General features: G+C 39.5%; 1 non-coding gene across 1 annotated transcript; it reads right to left on the bottom strand.

The window, feature by feature from the left end:
* Positions 1 to 2,489: 2,489 nt before the first annotated feature.
* LOC148569041 (small nucleolar RNA R71) lies at positions 2,490 to 2,597 on the bottom strand. Its single transcript, XR_015882438.1, has one exon. It is a non-coding gene; the product is annotated as a small nucleolar RNA R71 (small nucleolar RNA).
* Between the last annotated feature and the right edge of the window lie 10,504 nt (positions 2,598 to 13,101).

Below are 13,101 nucleotides of genomic sequence, written 5' to 3'. Positions count from 1 at the left end.
GAGCGATGAATTTTACATAATCAAAGTGTAATCACAATTTCTACGCACCAAGTTTTTGGCGCCGTTGCCGGGGATTGTTCGAGTTTGGACAACTGACGGTTCATCTTGCTGCTCAGATTAGGTAATTTTCTTTTTGTTTTCTTTTCAAAAATTTTTCAAAAATCTTTCAAAAAATTTCTCATCTGTTTTCGAAAAAAATAAAAATGTTTTCAAAAATATATTTTTCTTCAGAATTTTTAAAAGTGAATTCTAGTGTTTCATGAAACATGTTGAATCCTATCTGGCTGTAAAGCCACACCCAAACTGCTTTGGGATTGGTCTTCAACTAATTACCTCAATGGAGCCATGTCCAATTCTTCGGGATAGGGTATGTCAGGCGTGTCATGTCTGAGTTACATACTAAAGCTTGGCTGGCTCTTAAGCCATGCCTAACCCTCAGATTGGAGCTTTAGACTAAGAATGCTAGATTCCTGGAATTCATATTAAAAATTTCGGAATCCTTATTTTTTTTTTCAAATAAATTTCAAAAAAATACAAAAAAATTAGAAAATCATAAAAATCAAAAATATTTTTGTGTTCTTGTTTGAGTCTTGAGTCATGTTATAAGTTTGGTGTCAATTGCATGTGCATCTTGCATTTTTCGAAAATAATCATGCATTCATAAGTGTTCTTCATGATCTTCAAGTTGGTCTTGGTAAGTCTTCTTGTTTGATCTTTGCATTTGCATGTTTTGTGTCTTTTCTTGTTTTTCATATGCATTCCTGAATTCCTTATGTCTAAGCATTAAAGAATTCTAAGTTTGGTGTTTTGCATGTTTTCTTTGCATAAAAAATTCTTCAAAATTGTGTTCTTGATGTTCATCATGATCTTCATAGTGTTCTTGGTGTTCATCTTGACATTCATAGCATTCTTGCATGCATTCATTGTTTTGATCCATAACTTTCATGCATTGCATCATTTTTCTTGTTTTTCTCTCTCATCATAAAAATTCAAAAATAAAAAAAAAATATTTTTCCCTTTTTCTCTCATCAAATTCGAAAATTTGAATTGACTTTTTCAAAAATTTTTAAAATCAAGTTGTTTCTTATGAGTCAAATCAAATTTTCAATTTGAAAATCTTATCCTTTTTTCAAAATCTTTTTTAAAAAATCAAATCTTTTTCAAATTTCTTAGTTATTTTCGAAAATTCCAAAAATATTTTTCAAAAATCTTTTTCTTATTTTTATATCAAATTTTCGAAAATAACAATAACAATTAATGTTTTGATTCAAAAATTTCAAGTTTGTTACTTACTTGTTAAGAAAGATTCAAACTTTAAGTTCTAGAATCATATCTTGTGATCTCTTGTGAATCAAGTCATTAATTGTGATTTTAAAAATCAAATCTTTTTAAAAAAAAAACTAATTTCTATCATATTTTTTCAAAAATATCTTCTTATCTTATCTTTTTCAAAAATTTGATTTCAAAATATCTTTTCTAACTTCCTAACTTCTTATCTTTTCAAAATTTGTTTCAACTAACTAACTAACTTTTTATTTGTTTCTTATCTTTTTCAAAACTACCTAACTAACTCTCTCTCTCTAATTTTCGAAAATATCTCCCTCTTTTTCAAAAATTTCTTTTAAATTAACTAATTATTTTAATTTTTTTATTTTAATTTTCGAAGAAAAAAAAACTACTAACCTTTTTCAAAAACTATTTTCGAAAATCACTAACTCTTTTTCAAAAATTATTTTCGAAATTCTCCCTCTCTCATCTTATTCTATTTATTTATTCATCTACTAACATCTCCTCATCTCACATCTCTGCTCTCCTCACCCTTGTGTTTCTTTCCTTACATTACATTCTTTGTCCCCTTCCTTTCTTCCACTCACACAGGGACCTCTATATTGTGGTATAAAGGATCTCTATTATTATTATTATTATTATTTTTTCTGTGCCCTCTTCTTTGTCATATGAGCAGGAGCAAGGACAAGAATATTCTTGTTGAAGCAGATCCAGAACCTGAAAGGACTCTGAAGAGAAAACTAAGAGAAGCTAAATTACAACAATCCAGAGATAACCTTTCAGAAATTTTCGAACAGGAAGAGGAGATGGCAGCCGAAAATAATAATAATGCAAGGAGAATGCTTGGTGACTTTACTGCACCAAATTCCAATTTACATGGAAGAAGCATCTCCATCCCTACCATTGGAGCAAACAATTTTGAGCTGAAACCTCAGCTAGTTTCTCTGATGCAACAGAACTGCAAGTTTCATGGACTTCCATCTGAAGATCCTTTTCAGTTCTTAACTGAATTCTTGCAGATCTGTGATACTATTAAGACTAATAGAGTAGATCCTGAAGTCTACAGGCTCATGCTTTTCCCTTTTGCTGTAAGAGACAGAGCTAGAGTGTGGTTGGACTCTCAACCCAAAGACAGCCTGAACTCTTGGGATAAGCTGGTCACGGCTTTCTTAGCCAAGTTCTTTCCTCCTCAAAAGCTGAGCAAGCTTAGAGTGGATGTTCAAACCTTCAGACAGAAAGAAGGTGAATCCCTCTATGAAGCTTGGGAAAGATACAAGCAGCTGACCAAAAAGTGTCCTTCTGACATGCTTTCAGAATGGACCATCCTGGATATATTCTATGATGGTTTATCTGAGCTATCAAAGATGTCATTGGATACTTCTACAGGTGGATCCATTCACCTAAAGAAAACGCCTGCAGAAGCTCAAGAACTCATTGACATGGTTGCTAATAACCAGTTCATGTACACTTCTGAGAGGAATCCTGTGAGTAATGTGACGCCTCAGAAGAAGGGAGTTCTTGAAGTTGATACTCTGAATGCCATATTGGCTCAGAACAAAATATTGACTCAGCAAGTCAATATGATTTCTCAGAGTCTGAATGGAATGCAAGCTGCATCCAACAGTACTCAAGAGGCTTCTTATGAAGAAGAAGCTTATGATCTTGAGAACCCTGCAATAGCAGAGGTAAATTACATGGGTGAACCATATGGAAACACTTATAATCCATCATGGAGAAATCATCCAAATCTCTCATGGAAGGATCAAAGGCCTCAACAAGGCTTTAATAATGGTGGAAGAAACAGGTTTAACAATAATAAACCTTTTCCATCATCCACTCAACAACAGACAGAGAACTCTGAACAAAATACCTCTAATTTAGCAAACTTAGTCTCTGATCTATCCAAGGCCACTTTAAGTTTCATGAATGAAACAAGGTCTTCCATTAGAAATTTGGAAGCACAAGTGGGCCAGCTGAGTAAAAGGATCACTGAAATCCCTCCTAGTACTCTCCCAAGCAATACAGAAGAGAATCCAAAAGGAGATTGCAAGGCCATTGACATAAGCACCATGGCCGAACCCAAAGAGGGAGAGGAGGACGTGAATCCCAAGGAGGAAGACCTCCTGGGACGTCCAGTGATCAATAAGGAGCTTCCCTCTGAGAAACCTAAGGAATCTGAGACTCATCTAGAGACCATAGAGATTCCATTGAACCTCCTTATGCCCTTCATGAGCTCTGATGAGTATTCCTCTTCTGAAGAGAATGAGGATGTTACTGAAGAGCAAACTGCCAAGTTTCTTGGTGCAATCATGAAGCTGAATGCCAAATTATTTGGTATTGAAACTTGGGAAGATGAACCTCCCTTGTTCACTAATGAACTAAGTGATCTGGATCAACTGACATTGCCTCAGAAGAGACAGGATCCTGGAAAGTTCATAATACCTTGTACCATAGGCACCATGATCTTTAAGGCTCTGTGTGACCTTGGTTCAGGAATAAACCTCATGCCCCTCTCTGTAATAGAGAAACTGGGAATCTATGGGGTGCAAGCTGCTAAAATCTCATTAGAGATGGCAGATAATTCAAGAAAACAAGCTTATGGACAAGTAGAGGACGTGTTAGTAAATGTTGAAGGCCTTTACATCCCTGCTGATTTTATAGTTCTGGATACTGGAAAGGAAGAGGATGAATCCATCATCCTAGGAAGACCTTTCCTAGCCACAGCAAGAGCTGTGATTGATGTGGACAGAGGAGAATTGATCCTTCAATTAAATGAGGACAACCTTGTGTTTACAACTCAAGGATCTCTCTCTACATCCATGGAGAGGAAGCAGAAAAAGCTTCTCTCAAAGCAGAGTCAAACAAAGCCCCCACAGTCAAACTCTAAGTTTGGAGTTGGGAGGCCACAACCAAACTCTAAGTTTGGTGTCAAACCCCCATATCCAAACTCCAAGTTTGGTGCTGGGAGGTCTCAACAAAGCTCTGCACATCTGTGAGGCTCCATGAGAACCCACTGTCAAGCTATTGACATTAAAGAAGCGCTTGTTGGGAGGCAACCCAATGTTTATTTATCTAATTTTCATTGTTTTTCATGTTTTATTAGGTTCATGATCATGTGGAGTCACAAAATAAATATAAAAATTGAAAACGGAATCAAAAACAGTAGAAGAAAAATACACCCTGGAGGAAGGCCTTACTGGCGTTTAAACGCCAGTAAAAAGCATGTTTTGGGCGTTCAACGCCAGAACAGAGCATGGTTCTGGCGCTGAACGCCAGAAATGGGCAGCATCTGGGCGTTTGAACGCCAGAAATGCACCCTGGAGAAGAGCTGGTGTTGAACGCCCAGAACAAGCATGGCTCTGGCGTTCAACGCCAGAAAAGGGTAACAAATGGGCGTTCAACGCCCAGAACAAGCACCAATCTGGCGCTGAACGCCCAGAGTTGTGTGCAAGGGCATTTTACATGCCTAATGGGTGCAGGGATGTAAATCCTTGACACCTCAGGATCTGTGGACACCACAGGATCATCTCAGGATCTGTGAATCTCACAGGATCCCCACCCACCTCACCCTCTCTCTCCATTCATGGTCATCCCTTCTGTTTTCCATTCACCACTCACATCCATACTCATATCTCTCCATCTCCTCCATATCTTCTTCTTCTTCTTCTATTCTTTCTTCTTTTGCTCGGGGCGAGCAACATTCTAAGTTTGGTGTGGTAAAAGCATATAAGCTTTTCATTTTTCCATTACCATTGATGGCACCTAAGACCGGAGAAACCCCTAGAAAAGGGGAAGGGAAGATAAAAGCTTCCACATCCGAGTCATGGGAGATGGAAAGATTCATCTCAAGGGTCTATAGCTCAGTGGTAGAACATGTGGCTGCAAATCAAGAGATCCCTGAGATTCCTCAGGGGATGCACTTCCCTCCACATAAATATTGGGAGCAAATCAACACCTCCCTAGGAGAATTAAGTTCCAACATGGGACAATTAAGGGTGGAACATCAAGAGCACTCCATCATCCTTCATGAAATCAGAGAAGATCAAAAAGCAATGAGGGAGGAGCAACAAAGACAAGGAAGAGACATAGAAGAGCTCAAGGACATCATTGGTTCCTCAAGAAGGAAACGCCACCATCACTAAGGTGGATTCATTTCTTATTCTTATTTCTTCTGTTTTTCGTTTTCTCTATGTTAAGTGCTTATCTATGTTTGTGTCTCCATCACCTCTCTTAAATGAAAAATGTTTTAATTCAAAAGAACAAGAAGTACATGAGTTTTGAATTTATCCTTGAACTTAGTTTAATTATATTGATGTGGTGACAATGCTTCTTGTTTTCTGAATGTATGCTTGAACAGTGCATATGTCTTTTGAAGTTGTTGTTTAAGAATGTTAAATATGTTGGCTCTTGAAAGAATGATGACTAGGAAACATGTTATTTGATAATCTGAAAAATCATAAAAATGATTCTTGAAGCAAGAAAAAGCAGCAAAGAACAAAGCTTGCGAAAAAAAAAATAGAAAGAAAAAGAAAAAACAAGCAGAAAAAGCCAAAAGCTCTTAAAACCAAGAGGCAAGAGCAAAAAGCCAATAACCCTTAAAACCAAAAGGCAAGGGTAAATAAAAAGGACCCCAAGGCTTTGAGCATCAGTGGATAGGAGGGCCTAAAGGAATAAAATCCTGGCCTAAGCGGCTAAACCAAGCTGTCCCTAACCATGTGCTTGTGGCGTGTAGGTGTCAAGTGAAAACTTAAGACTGAGCGGTTAAAGTCAAGGTCCAAAGCAAAAAAAAGAGTGTGCTTAAGAACCCTGGACACCTCTAATTGGGGACTTTAGCAAAGCTGAGTCACAATCTGAAAAGGTTCACTCAGTTATGTGTCTGTGGCATTTATGTATCCGGTGGTAATACTAGAAAACAAAGTGCTTAGGGCCACGGCCAAGACTCATAAAATAGCTGTGTTCAAGAATCATCATACTGAACTAGGAGAGTCAATAACACTATCTAAACTCTGAGTTCCTATAGATGCCAATCATTCTGAACCTCAATGGATAAAGTGAGATGCCAAAACTATTCAAGAGGCAAAAAGCTATAAGTCCCGCTCATTTGATTGGAGCTATGTTTCATTGATAGTTTGGAATTTATAGTATATTCTATTCTTTTTATCCTATTTAATTTTCAGTTGCTTGGGGACAAGCAAAAATTTAAGTTTGGTGTTGTGATGAGCGGATAATTTATACGCTTTTTGGCATTGTTTTTAGTATGTTTTTAGTATAATCTAGTTACTTTTAGGGATGTTTTCATTAGTTTTTATGATAAATTCACATTTCTGGACTTTACTATGAGTTTGTGTGTTTTTCTGTGATTTCAGGTATTTTCTGGCTGAAATTGAGGGACTTGAGCAAAAATCAGATTCAGAGGTGGAAGAAGGACTGCTGATGCTGTTGGATTCTGACCTCTCTGCACTCAAAATAGATTTTCTGGAGCTACATAACTCAAAATGGTGCGCTTCCAATTGTGTTGGAAAGTAGACATCCAGGGATTTCCAGCAATGTATAATAGTCCATACTTTGCCCAAGTTTAGACGATGCAAACTGGCGTTCAACACCAGCTCTCTGCCCAAATCTGGCGTCCAGCGCCAGAAACAAGCTGCAAAGTGGAGTTCAACACCCAAACTGGCACAAAAGCTAGCGTTCAACTCTAAGAAGGACCTCTACACGTGCAACACTCAAGCTCAGCCCAAGCACACACCAAGTGGGCCCCGGAAGTGGATTTATGCATCAATTACTTACTTCTGTAAACCCTAGTAGCTAGTTTATTATAAATAGGACTTTTTACTATTGTATTAGACATCTTTGGACGCCTGGTTCTTAGATCAGAGGGGCTGGCCATTCGGCCATGCCTGGACCTTTCACTTATGTTTTTTTAACGGTAGAGTTTCTACACTCCATAGATTAAGGTGTGGAGCTCTGCTGTTCCTCAAAGATTAATGCAAAGTACTACTGTTTTCTATTCAATTCATCTTATTTCGCTTCTAAGATATTCATTCGCACTTCAACCTGAATGTGATGAACGTGACAATCATCATCATTCCCTATGAACGCATGTCTGATAACCACTTCCGTTCTACATTAGATTGAATGAGTATCTCTTAGATCTCTTAATTAGAATCTTCGTGGTATAAGCTAGATTGATGGCGGCATTCATGAGAGTCCGAAAAGTCTAAACCTTGTCCGTGGTATTCCGAGTAGGACTCCGAGATTGAATGACTGTGACGAACTCCAAACTCGCGAGTGCTGGGCGTAGTGACAGACGCAAAAGGATAGTAAATCCTATTCCAGTATGATCGAGAACCTCCAAGATGATTAGCCATGCAGTGACAACGCATCGGACCATTTTTCACAAGAGAGGAATAGGATGCAACCAACGACAAGGGTGATGCCTCCAGACGATTAGCCGTGCTGTGACAGAGCATTTGGACCATTTTCCCAAGAGAGATCGAAAGTAGCCATTGGCACCGGTGACATCCTTACATAAAGCCAGCCATAGAGAGGAGTAAGACTGATTGGATGAAGACAGCAGGAAAGCAGAGGTTCAGAGGAGCGATTGCATCTCCATACGCTTATCTGAAATTCTCACCAATGATTTACATAAGTATTTCTATCCTTCTTTTATTAATTAATTTTGAAAACTCCATAACTATTTTATATCCGCCTAACTGAGATTTACAAGATGACCATAGCTTGCTTCAAGCCAACAATCTCCGTGGGATTCGACCCTTACTCACGTAAGGTATTACTTGGATGACCCAGTGCACTTGCTGGTTAGTTGTGCGAAATTGTGAACCATGGTATTGGCATCATGTTTTTGGTGCCATTACCAGGGAAAGAAAGAGCGATGAATTTTACATAATCAAAGTGTAATCACAATCGTGTCATTGGAATGGATCTGCTGACTAGCGCTGCAATAAAGGGCAGCGTTGAATCCGGTTACTTGTGTGCCATGCTACTATTGTGTAATCACGAAGACGAAGAGCACAGGAGACGGGGTGTTGAATTTTTTAAAGTTATACGTACTTCTGGTGAGGTCGAAAGCTGCAAGGAGGTCTTCACAGAAATTTTCGAGGAGTGATAAACCCCTATTTTATGATTCATCTTGTGCTCAATTGAGTGTTTTTATCAATTCTTCACCCACTTATTCATGTAAATTGCATCGTTTTACTATTCCTTTCTTATTTTATGATATATGTGAAAACATGTTTCCTATGCTTTAAAAATATTAATTTTAATTATCTTTTATTACCATTCGATGCCGTGATCTGTGTGTTAAGTATTCTCAGGCTTCATAGGGCAGGAATGGCTTAGAGGACAGAAAGGAAACATACAAAATTGGAAGAAAAGCACAAAAATGGAGTTTTGAAGACAAGGCAGCGACGCGTACGCATGGACGACGCGGACGCGTGCCTAGCGCAAAATGGCAGCGACGCGTACGCGTGAACGACGCAGACGCGTGCCTTGAGCAGAACGCAAATGACGCGTCCGCGTGACAAGGAAAAAACTCCAAATGACGCGAACGCGTGACCCACGCGTACGCGTCACAGACGCCACGTGCAGAAATTGCAGAAAACGCCCTCAGCGATTTCTGGGCCCCTTTTTGGCCCAGATCCAAGTCCAGAAACATAGATTAGAGGCTATAAAGTGGGGAACTCCATCCATTCATAGGAGGAACATAGAGAACACATATACAACATTAATAATTAATAATTTTAGGTTTTAGATGTAGTTTTTAGAGAGAGAGGTTCTCTCCTCTCTCTTAGGTTTTAGGATTAGGATTTTTTTAACTTCATGGTTATTACTTCAATGCCAGGTTCAATGTTCTTTTAATTTATGTTTCTCTTCTATTTTTATTTATTCTAATACTTTTACTTGTATCTGACTTCTGTTGCCCAATTGGCTTATGAACTTTCCATGTTAGATTTGAATGTTTTATTTAATATAATTTGAGGTATTTCAGAATTAAGATTGCTTTGATTTATTTATGTCATGGATATTTTTAATTTAAATTAGATTTATTTTCCCTTTTGGCTTTGGTTGAGTAATTGGTGACACTTGAGTTGTCAAACTCAGCTGTTGTTTGAACATTGAAATATTGCTGATTGACTTGGATCCCTCTAAAGTTAGTCTTTCCATAGGAGTTGACTAGGACTTGAGAAATCAAGTTGATTAGTCCACTTGACTTTCCTTTATTTAGTAAGGGTTAACTAAGTGGGAGCAAAATTCAATTCTCATCACACACCTGATAAGGATAACTAGGATAGGATTTCCAATTCTTATACCTTGCCAAGAGATTTTATTATTATTAATTTATTTTTCTTGTCATTTAAATTACTTGTTCAAACCTTTCAAAAACCCAAAAATATACAATTTTTCATAACCAATAATAAATCATACTTCCCTGCAATTCCTTGAGAGACGACCCGAGATTTAAATACTTCGGTTTATTATTTTTTATTGGGTTTACTTAAGTGACAACCAAACTTTTATACGAAAGGATCCTCTATTGGTTTGGAAACTATACTTACAACGCGATTATATTTGTGAATTTCTTTACCGATAGAAATCCGTTCGTCAAAATGGCGCCGTTACCAGGGAATTGCAAACGTGTGCCTTATTATTGGTTATTGTAAATATTTTATTTTGCTTGTTTATTTGCTTTTATTTTTGTTTTTAATTTTTATTAGCTACTATGAGTTCTCACCCCCGTCGCTTTGAGTTTGGTTATAATATTGTTGAAAGGAATGGAAGCTATAACAGGAACATGCATCAAGGTCAAAACAACCAGGGATGGACGGAGCCACGAGGATCTGATCAACCCTTTAGGCAACAACACCTTCCAAAGTACCATGGACGACAACCATTCCAGAATGCATGCCGAAACAATAGTACTGGTGGACCCTTTCGTGACAACCAACGCCCACCAAATCACTATGGTCGAGAGCCATTCCGAGGTGCATACCAAGATGATAGATATGGTGGACCCCTTTGTAATTACCATCAAGTCCCACCATATACCTATAAACCACCTCCTCAACATAGCTTTGAACCACTACACTCATAAGCCAACTACCACCATTCGCCTCTATATGACCCTAACTCTTATCCACCCCAATTCCAACCCAATTACTCCCAAGAACCACCACTTCCATATGCACCGTGTCTATATCCATCAACCCAAGAATCAAAGGAGCGTCTCAAGGAAACAATGAATAAATTTCATGTAACCCTTCACCAATTGAATCAAGCGATAAATCGATTACCTTCCCGACGTTCAGACACTCAAGAAACCCCCATGGCTTCATATGGACAATCTAATGAAGAACGTAGCATGAAGGAGATACTAGAAACTCCAGTGGACAGTAAGGAGCATGACTTTGTACTGGAACAAGTGGAGGAAGCCGAAATCATCGAGGAAGAAGAATTGGTTGAAGATTTAGGAGACGCTGAACCTCCATGGGAATCTAGAATTGAGGAGAATTCCGTAAAGAAATTTGCAATTGATGCTAAGGAGGATAGTGCACAACCCCCAACGCAGGTATCTTGTGAAGAACTGGACGGAACAACTCAAGAAGCGAGTTTCCTTGGTAATGATAATTACGAGTCAAGTTCTCCTAGTAATGAACTTGCATCCGCAAGTGAATTCTTTGAGATTGAAGAATCTTCCCCAAGTGAATACGAAGATGATGCGGAAGTAGACTTTTCTCAACCTCCAAATTATGACTCGAGTGATGAGGAAGATATCGAAGACTTTGATTAAGACATGGTTACATATGAAGAAGATTGCAAAGAAGTGGAGGAATTCACAGAAGAATACAAGGGAGTAGAGCTTGCAAGACCACTGAAAATACCTATCCTAAGGCCATTACCACCCAATACAAACTTCAAGTGGGTAAAATCCTTAGCCTTTATCTTTACTTTTCCACTTGAATATGGTTTGCTTGAAACAGATGGCCAGCTTAGAGCTCTTTGCGGCTTTAAGAGTAAGAGGAAAATGGCTCGTACTTAGAGCTGGTATGCAAGATTCAAAGAGGTTCCACGCTTCAATTTGAAGTGCAAGGATTGGTATCAAGTTCGATTGCATGGGTCTCGGAAGATGTTTGGTCATCTTAATGAGAATTCAAATTCCATACTGCCCGGCTGAAAAAATGTAGATCAAGACAAAGGCAGGTATAACAGTAAGGTTTGGGATCCTGGAATCTATTCTGACATTCAACACCCCGGGAGCCTGCAAACCTGTTTGAATTTGCTCAAGGGCTTTACATGCCTAGTTTGGGACCCCAGAGGCTGTTGGCATTCCAAACATTGGTGGAGATTTTTGAATGAGTTCAAGCACAAGCCACCATAACAGGGAGCTCAGCAAATGTCCAACTTAAGGACTTTAACTAAAAGTGCTAGGTGGGAGACAACCCACCATGGTATGATCGTTCATTTTTTTAATTTTAAATTTATGTTGATTTGTTTGTTTTTAAGTTTTATTTTATTTCATTGAACCTGGAATTGCTCATAACATCCATATCAGCATTGCATTTTTGCATCCTGCAAAAAAAAAAAATGCACCCTACGCGTGCGCATGGGCTACGCGTGGGTGTCGAGTCGAAATCGACGTAACAATCCAATGCCCAGAAAGTTGGGCTGGAATCGTGCGGCTGGTATGCGTTAGGCACAAATTGGGCCATGTGAACGTGTCAACGACGCGAACGCATCATCTTCACTTCACACAAACCACGCGAAAGCATGAGCGACGGGTACGCGTCGCGTGGAAATCGTTACCCCCTAAATGGAAACAGAGAGATGCGCCAAAACGACGCTGGAATTGTGTGTTTAGCACAATTCTAAGCGACGCGTACGCGTGCCCACGCATACGCGTCACTTTCATTATCCCTCATTAACGCGATTGCGTCAATGACGCGTTCGCGTGATTGCCTTTCTACCTCAACCACGCGATCGCATGATCCATGCGTTCTCGTGGATTTGAATCCACTAACCCAACCCACGCGAAACCCTAACCATTTCGCGTCCCCTTCCCCCCAACCCCTCAGCGCCTCTCTTCTCCTTCCTCTGCAAACACCACCGCCGCCAACCCACCCAGCACCGCCGCGCCGCACCGCTGCCACCGCACCGCCCTCGCCGAACCACCCTCCTCCCCTCCCTTTTTCTCCTTTCTTCTCTCCCACCCTTCCCCCTCCACTGCCGCGCCACCCTCACCGAACCCCCACCACCGTTGCTGCACCACCGCCGACCACCACACCCCCACAACCTTCATCCTCTTCGCCCCCTTCTCCCCTCCACGACCCCTTCTCTTCACCAACCACCGAACCGCTGCCCTGCCACCCCACCAAGGCCTGTCGCCGCATCGCCTCTTAGCGCCACCACGTCACTACCACCAGACCCACCACCATATCTATTAGTCCAATTTCTGTTCCTCTGCTCACCAGGTTCCGCCAACCAACGATTCCTCTTTCAGTTAGTTAGTTGCATTTTTTTCAAATTTTATTCAAATTAGGATAGTTAGAGATGCATGATCATAGTGGATTTTAGGTGGTTAGGTAGTTAGGATGTGGTTAGTGGATTTAGGCCTGATAATTGCACCGTTCTTGTTACTTGTTTTATCTATTTTGCAAATTTTGAATTTGGTGTGATGATAATGCTGTTCATATGCTACTCTTTACTATTCTTTAATGCAGATTGAGTTTGTTTATTCTGAATTCATGTAAATTACTATTTGTCACTCTTTTCTGCACTATTTGATTATCATATGAACTG

The sequence above is a fragment of the Arachis ipaensis genome, chromosome B4 (assembly GCF_059453495.1).
Source record: "Arachis ipaensis isolate K30076 ecotype BB chromosome B4, ASM5945349v1, whole genome shotgun sequence".
Lineage (NCBI taxonomy): Eukaryota > Viridiplantae > Streptophyta > Magnoliopsida > Fabales > Fabaceae > Arachis > Arachis ipaensis.
This window is presented reverse-complemented; position numbering and strand designations above follow the sequence as displayed.